The following is an 8,836-nucleotide window of genomic DNA, read 5'->3' on the forward strand; positions in this document are numbered from 1 at the left end:
ACAAACAAGCACATCTTCAAAATCATGTTACTTTTCCACTAATATACTTATTCTTTATCTCCCCCCACATATTTCTCATTTCACTTAACCTATCAATAGAAGAAAAAACTTTGTTTGGGCTAAAATGTTCTATTAGAAGAGCCAATTCTTTTTAAATGAGGTAAATGAGAAAGAAGAAAAAAGGTAGAAACCCTGGAAAGTAAAGATTGCAAGGTTTTACACTGGGCAATGAGGGAATCAACTAAAAAGCCAAAAAAAATAGTAATCAAACTTTATTGGAATAAAAATATTGCAATTATAGTAGAAAAGTAAATAAACTTAACTGTGGACCTTTTATTGCAATAAAATGCTATCAGACTGTCTGAACAAAAGAGGCAAACTCAGGTGGACAAACACACCCAGAGATACTCTGAAAAGGGCCAGGTGGAGCAGTAATTTTATTCAAATAAGGCTCTCAAATTTCTTTTAAAGTAATATTGTGAGCACTCTGCTGCTCTCACCTGGAGATACTGTCATCTGCAAATACAGGAAGATACCTTATTTCTTTCAACACCTATAAGGTCACATTTTGTGACTATTCCATAAACAAACACATCTTTTATCCATGAGCACTTATGCTGTTTCTAACCTTTTGTTATCACAAAGAATGCCATAACCTCCATAAAACAATCAAACAAATATGTACCAAATGGGCCAAACTGTATTTCCTCAAGACAAAAAGAGCAGCTGTAGGGCAGGAAACTGCTTTCAAGTGTCTTGGGTTTTAGCATGTGCATGAATGACTTAATACAGACGCCAAAGTGATGCCTTCTACCTGGATTCCATCCTTCCAAATGTTGATAGGCTAGATACGCATTATCCAACACAGCATCTAGTCACACACAGGTACTGAGTCCTTGAAATAAGGCATATATATATTTTGGGGGGGGGTCTTTTTTGAGACAGGGTCTCCCTGTAGCCCCAGCTAGCCCCAGCTGTCCTGGAACAAACTATGTAGACCAGGCTGGCCTTGAACTCACAGAGATCTGCCTGCCTCTGCCTCCTGAGTGCTGGGATTAAAAGCGTAGGCCGGGGATGAAGGCCAGTTGGTAGATTACGTGTATAGCATGCAAAGCCCTGGCTTCAATTCCCAGCAGTGCATAAACCCATATGGTAACAGGTAACTCCAGAGGAAGGTAGAGGCAGAAGAATGCAGAGTTCAAGGTTATCCTCATCTACATAGTGAATTCAAAGCCAGCCTGGGCTACATAAGACTTTCTTTAAAAATTAATAATTAAAAATGTTTTGTTGAATTTAGCATTAAACAAAAAATATTAATCCCAGCACTTAGGATACAGAAGCAGATGGATCTCTGAGTTTGAGGCCAGCATAGTTGGCATAATGAGTTCCAAAGCAGCCCTGTCTCAAAAAACTAAAAGAAAAAAATTAAAGGTTCCATATATACCATACAGTGCATATTTGATAGTTCTTGATTGATTAGTCTTAAAAAGTCAAGAAACCCAAAGAAAGAAAGGGAGGGGGAGGGGCGAGAAGAAGGGAAAAGTAGAAAAGAGCAAGGGGCGATTCTGCAATCAATTCACATATACAGCAATAAAAGTTAAAGTTATGTGCATATATACATTTATGATAAGTTAAAATATTGCAGGCAACATATACAAAGTTATCCTATGGAATTTTATAGTTATAAAGTATTTTGAGCATTCAATACCTTACACTATTATGATCCATTCCACATCAATTTAGACATTCTTTAAAGTGTCAAGGGCAAAATTATAATAGATGGGGCTTGCAAATACTTTTGAGCGTAATAATAGCTCCCAAGAAGAAATAAAATGACTTAAAGCGAAATTCATTTTAATATAAAGATTTAAACACAATGACCATTTAAAAATACTAATTTAAACTTATCAGCAGAATTATTCTGTGGCAGCAATTCATTTCCTGGGTAAACCACTAGATGTGAGGAGATAATGACTAACTTTTTTAGGAAGGGAAGAAAAATTATTATAGTAATGATGTTATGTGTCACTAAGGGCTATTTGCTAAGTCTATGAATAAACAAGCTACTATTTTAGAGAGTGGAAGGGCAATATTGCTTTTGTCTTTGCTCTATGTTAAACCACACTTAAATGCATACATAGAATATCATATGATCTTGAACCCATCTGTACAGTACAGTTTAAGTTACCTACCTAGTATTTTCATAGTGATATTGAGGAGCATTATTTCTTTTGCTCAGTGTAGACAGAAATAATGAAAACACTACCTGTCCTGGAGTTTTATTTTCAAGTTGACCTACAGCCATGATTATATGAAAACAAAACCCTTCAAGTTATATGCTGTAGGTATTCACCCAATAATCAGTTAAAATGGCATTCAATTTTTTTTCTAATTAAATGACTACAAAAGAAAAGATGTTTCAATACCTACACATTTTTGATATGGAGCTATTATTCGAAGTTATAGAGATTTACTTTGGCTCTTCAATCTCTTGTTGCTGGTCAGGTCTGGAGGGAGTACAAGGCATCATGGCCAGGGAAAGAAGCATGACAGTGCTAGTCTCTCCCTCTTAGAAATCCACCCCAGGGCTCAGCAATGGCTCAGCCTATAAAGGCACTTGCTGTCATGTCTCAAAATCTGAGTTTGAGCCCCAGATACAATATGGTGGAAGCAGAGAAAACAGATTGGCACAGGTGTCCTCTGGCCTCCACAAGCAAGTAATGGTTCACATGTCCAAACATACATATAGCCAATAAATGCAAAAGACAAAAGTTGGTAGTAGGTTCTACCCAATGACCCTGTCTACCTTAATAACTCCTGAATTAAGCTGTTATCCTATCAACATCTCATGATGGGGGGAAATTATCCTTTCATTTCCCCTCTCTGAAAATAACAGAAATATGCTTTATTCACTCATATCTGCTATAAGAAGTAACTGATACTGAAAATATTATCTACTTTTTTGAGAATAAGATTAAATAGACTTGCAAACTTTAGCCTACAAAGAATGCATAATGTAGTGTGCAATACCACTCTGGATGCTATTTTCTTGTGCAACTGTATATTCAGACACTTTAAAAGTAATGCAATTACTAGAGGCTTGTAGACAGTAATCATTAGCATGAGGTAATCTCTGCCAAATAATATATCTATAAACACCCGCTACATGAAGTTGCATTTTAGAATAAGCAGTTTCATCATATATATATATATATATACACATACATATACATATATATACCTATATATACACACACATATATATACATACATATATATATATGTATATAATCTTATTAAGATAGGGTATCCCTGTAGCCCCAGCTGGTCTGGAACTATGTAGACCAGCCTGGCCTGGAACTCAGAGATCTGCCTACCTCTGCTGGGATTAAAGGCCTGTGCCACAACGCCCAACTCATCATCATTATATTGAGACAGAGTCTCACTCTGTAGCTGGGGATGGCAATCACACCCAGCTTAAGAAGCAATTTTGTAAGAGGAATAATGATTCACTCAGGACAAAATGACCCACTAAAATTAGGATGATTTTTTTTCCTTAAAAATGGTAGGAAGACAGGGTATGTTGGCACATGACTTTAATCTCAGCACTTGGGAGGCAGAGGCAGGAGGCAGAGGCAGATTCTGTGAGATGGAGGCCAGTCTGAGCTATGTTGTGAGTTCCAGGCCAGCCAGGGCTACAGGGAAACCTATCTCAAAAAGCCAAGAAAATATAAAAAGGTATGAAGTTCATGGGCTGGTGAGATGGCTCAGTGGTTAAGAGACGTAGGTCTGATTCCTACAACCGACATAGTGGCTAACAACTGCCCACTAACTCAAGTTCTAGGGTATCCAACATCTTCTTCTGGTCTCTGTGGGGATTGCACACACATGGTGCACTTACATACATGTAGGCAAAACACTCAGACACAAAATAAAAATAAAGCTTTAAAAATGGTCAGAAGTTTATATACAGGAGAAGGTCCCTGAGGAACATCTGGAGAGGCTGGCAGGTTAGGCTTGCCAGGATGCTTTGCATGGCCAACACTACATGCCATAGCATGGTTGATTTAAAAACGCCTGATCTCCAGGGGTGTTGCACAACATGAGTGCACTTATACACATGCAGGCAATATACTCATAAACACAAAATTAAAAAAATAGAGTAAAGCAATGGCATTTTCACCATTGAAAGGTTAAGGAACTTTAAAATGACATTTAAATATAAGGGATGGCAGGCACTAATAGTCCTAACATGAAACATGGCCAGGCTTGGGGCTACAGAGAGACCCTGTCCCAAAAAGACAAAAACAGAAAACAAAACCCACAAACCGACCAGCAAACAGAAAAACAAAAAAGAACATACGAAACATTTCAGAGTATCAGAAGGACCTTGTTCCTTTTTCCCTCTTTACCTATGTGAATACTGAGGAATTTGGCTGAGGTTAGGTATGAAAATAGCTCTCATTGGGGACATGCTCAAGCACTTGACAGTACCCTGAAGCCCTTCCCATGACCTAACATACACACAAAATGCATAGTTTACATCAGGTGTGGTGGCACACACCTTTAATCCTAGCCCTTGGGAGACAGAGGCAGGCAAATCTCTGAGATTGAGGCTAGCCTGGTCTATATAGTGACTTCCACACAGGCTGGGACTAGGGAGACTGTCAAGAAAAATGCATAAGTGAGGAGATTTTGATATTAAATATACAATACTTTAAATGACAATATTTTCTTTCTTTCTTTTTCTTTCTTCCTTTTTTTTTTTTCTGTCTTTTAGAGACAGGGACTTCCTGCAGCCCCAACTGGACTGGAACTCACTATGTAGATCAGGCTAGCTTTGAACTCCCAAGTGCTGGGATTAAAGGCATGTGCCACCATGCCCAGCTTAAATGACAGTATTTTATTATGTCTATAGGTCTATAGTTATTAACATGATTAAGGGCTTTTGTCTTTTTGAAATGCCTTATTTCCTTTCATGGCTTGGAGTAAATAAAATGTAAACAAACATTTAGAACATGGAATTTGGAGTTGCCATAGTTATTCTGACTTTTAAACAGGAAATCCTTCTGCCTCACTCTCCTGAGTGCTGGATTACATGTGTGTGCCACCATACTGGTTGCTGCTGTTTCTCTAATAGGTTTAAGTAACTTACAAATTGTATCTAAAGTCATTGAGAAAATTTTCAAAACACACTGGCTCATTCATTTATTCCGTCAAGTACCAGCCGAAACCTCCTTTATTGCAAGTACTATGGTATGGGGCTAATGCAAAATTATACACATCCTGCTCTGCCTGAGCCAGTGCTATGCTGAGGAGAGGGAGCTGTTGAGCTGCCACAGGAGGGATGGAAATGGGAGGAGCACTTCTAATGCTGCACACCCAAACCACCTCAGGAAACTTTATTTCTGGTTCCTTGGTGAAAGAACAACGTGTTCCCACTTAATCCATTTGTTTTCAAAGGCTAACAATGGTAATGAGTGAAATACAATATTCAAATTACAAAACTAGCTTTGGCGTTTTTCAAAGGCAAAAACTTAAATGACTGGCATAACTTAAATCAGAAAGAAACCTGTTGTAATTTAGAACGCACTAACCATATTTTATGTCCATCCTTTTATGCTAATAGTCCTCATGACCCCTGGCTGACTATACAACCAAAACTTGCCAACTATAGATACTATAAGGAGTCTTAAGGTAAAATTACAAGAGTAATTTAACAGAAATAGGAAAGTGCAACCATTTTATGCCATTCCATGATATTAGCAGCTAATACCAGAGTAATTCAGAGAAGGCAAGCCAGAACGAGAGTGACCATTGTCAATTACGTCAGAGATGCAGGCTTACAAAGCGTTATCACAGCTCAAAATACAGCTTGTTAGCATTTCGGTTTCCTAAAAGCAAAACAGGTTTTAGCCATAGCAGTCTTCCTTCGACATTTAATTTTGTGCTTTTTCCTGCCTCTGACAATAATTAATTATAAATTCAAGTCACATCTGCAGCATCTGTGAAACAATTACTACACGGAGGGCTGATTCTGCAGTCTAATCCATCATAATTATGACAGTCCTCTTTGAAGACACCATGATGCATGACTTAAAAATAGCACATTAGTGTGCAAATGGATCAGCATCTCATTTCACCAATATGCATTTAGGGTTGTAATTTAGCTCAACACCATTTGACTCTTCCTGAATCACTCAGATGGTAGGGCTGCATCTCACACTACATAAAACTGTAGATGATGCTCAAAATTTGTGGAGGGATTTTTGTTGTTTTCTTTTTGGCTTATTGGTTTCATAGGTGGGATGTCTTTTTCTGCTCAAGTAAAAAAATATATACATCAGATAAATCTCATATCTTTTTGCAAGGAGACAAAAAGATTATACATCTATACTGTAGTGTAGTAAACTTCCTATAAAAATACATTTCACTGCATGGTCTAATACTATATGTACATATAAAATACCATCATCAGATGAGTCCTGTTTATAGTAAATATAGGCAAATTAGTGGTAAGTCAATATTTCAGGGTGGTTATGTGTGCCAAATGAATCCACTAAAGTCTGTTTCAGCATCAGCTTTAGGGGAATCACTGCTTGTAGCCCTGTCTCGTCCATTGACAAGCTTTATTCCACTGGCAGACTCACTGTTAGGAAAGATGATATATTTTATTACGCTTCTTATATACATGGCAATATTCTCCAAACCAGTGTTACATTCATATTGCCAAAGTGGAACACAAAATTTATGTCAACCATGCTTTTATTTTAAGATATGTTCAACAGGCCATTTTGGTGGCACATGCCTATAATCTTGGCACTTCTGAGGCTGAGGAGAGGATCTAAAGTTCTAGGCCAGTCTGGGCAAAGTAAGCTAAGCTCCTGTCTCAAATAAAAATGTATAATAAGACAGTGGACATCATTATGAATGTCTACTGAATATCCTTGAGGACAAAGCACTAAACCCAACCAAAATGTTGATTTGGACTTCCATGCTCTAAATTCAAATTTCCTCCATTTAATTTTGAAAAAAAATTTATTTTCTATTCTATGTGTATGAGTGTATTGCCTGCATTTGTGTAAGTGCACTCATGTTGTGCAATGCCCAGGGAAGTCAGAAGAGGTTGGATGCCCTGGAACTGGAATTACGGACAGCTGTTAGCTGCCAAGTGGCTGTTGGGAATCGAACCTGGGTCCTCTGCAAAAACAGTCAGTGCTCTTAACCACTAAGCCATCTCTCCAGCCCTAGTTTAATTTTCTTAATTGCTATGTAAGAGCAAGTACAGTTGGTAAGTCCTATAGAAAAGTGATTTTATAGAACATTTATAAAATGTAAAATACCCTTCATTCACTTAATAATAACAATATTAAAGCAATTTTATTTTGCTTTTCTGAGACATAGTCTCCTGTATCCCAGTTTGGCTTCCAACTCTGTGTGTAGTAGGGGATGAACTTGAGCTTTTGATCCTACTGCTTTTACCTGTTGGGATTGCCCCATGTTGTGCAGTGATGGAGGGTGGAACCCACGGCTTTACGCATACCAGGCAAACAAAGACCTCCATCCTCTCCCCATTTTTTTTTTGCTGTTTCTGGTCAGGGTCTCCTATGTAGTCTGACTGACTGAACTCACTATGCAGCCCAGGCTGGACTTGAGCAAGTGTGCATTTACTTATGCGGGATATATATTTTTCCCAGGACTAAGGACTGAACCCAGCTTTACTCTCACTAGGCAAGCACTGTGTCTCAAAAAGCTATATACCTAGTCATTATTTTATACTTTGATTTTTTTTATTATTTTATAGGTATTTTTCCTGCATGTAAGTGTACTTGTATCGTACAATGCTAAAGAGGTCAGAAATGGGCATTGGATCCCTGGGAACTGGAATTATGGACAGTTGTGAGCTGCCATATGGTGCTGGGAATGAAACGGGGGTCCTCTGCAGGAGCACCCAGTGCCCTTAGCCAGTCCCTTATTTTCTATTTTGAAACTGGGTCTTGCTAACTTTTCTGGGCTGGCCTTGAATTTGGAATCCTGTACCAACAAGCAGCTGAGATCACAAGCCTACACCAACAGACCAAGCTGTAATGTTTCATACGGTAGTATGGAGAACATTAAGGTGACATTAACTTCAATATTTCTCTTCTTCTAAGAACTTGATTTTAACAAGGAGAAAGGAGAAATCAAGATGTACTTCACATCTCTTGACAAAGATCCTGTGTACATGTAAGAATAGTAACATACACAGAGAAGGCCCAAGCCTTTCTAAGTTATTAGGGATATTCTATACACACACACACACACACACACACACACACACACACACACACTCTGTTCCTGATGTGCCAGTGCTTAGAGAGGGAGTATTTAACTCCCTTGTTTCAAGTTTTAAATTTTGTTATCCTAAATAACAGTACAAAAACATTTTAATCAAGTTGAGATTACTTGAGGGAGGCAAATTCAGGGGCAAATGTCACTAATGTTGAAGCAAGAGAACTCTGCACTTCAGGTGTGAAAACTTTGGGCAGTTCAGAAATAAATCTAGTTTCCTAGCACTGGGAGGCAGAGGCAGGTGGATTTCAGTGAGTTCAAGGCCAGCCTGGTCTACACAGTAAGCTTCAGGCCAGCTGTGCTACAGGGAGACCCTGTCTCAAAAAGACAAAAAAGAAAAAAGAAATAAATCTATTTGTAGTTTGTAACTCAACTCAACCAGTTGCCCAACTCCCAGCTGTGGAAGACAGTGGAAGATGAAAATGACCTTTTCAATCCTCAGTTATCCATGAATTAATCTTGGAATTGCTTCCTTATTTGAGTTTATGTTTTGCCTTTCTAGAAC

The 8,836-nt window shown here is 38.2% G+C and overlaps 1 protein-coding gene across 2 annotated transcripts in view; it reads right to left on the reverse strand.

The window, feature by feature from the left end:
• Tet2 (tet methylcytosine dioxygenase 2) overlaps positions 1-8,836 on the reverse strand; it is a 99,500-nt gene that overhangs the window by 24,573 nt on the left and 66,091 nt on the right. The gene's annotated exons all lie outside the window — the stretch shown is intronic.

The sequence above is a fragment of the Nannospalax galili genome, unplaced genomic scaffold (genome assembly GCF_000622305.1).
Source record: "Nannospalax galili isolate Female #2095 unplaced genomic scaffold, S.galili_v1.0 scaffold41, whole genome shotgun sequence".
NCBI classification, from domain to species: Eukaryota; Metazoa; Chordata; class Mammalia; order Rodentia; family Spalacidae; genus Nannospalax; species Nannospalax galili.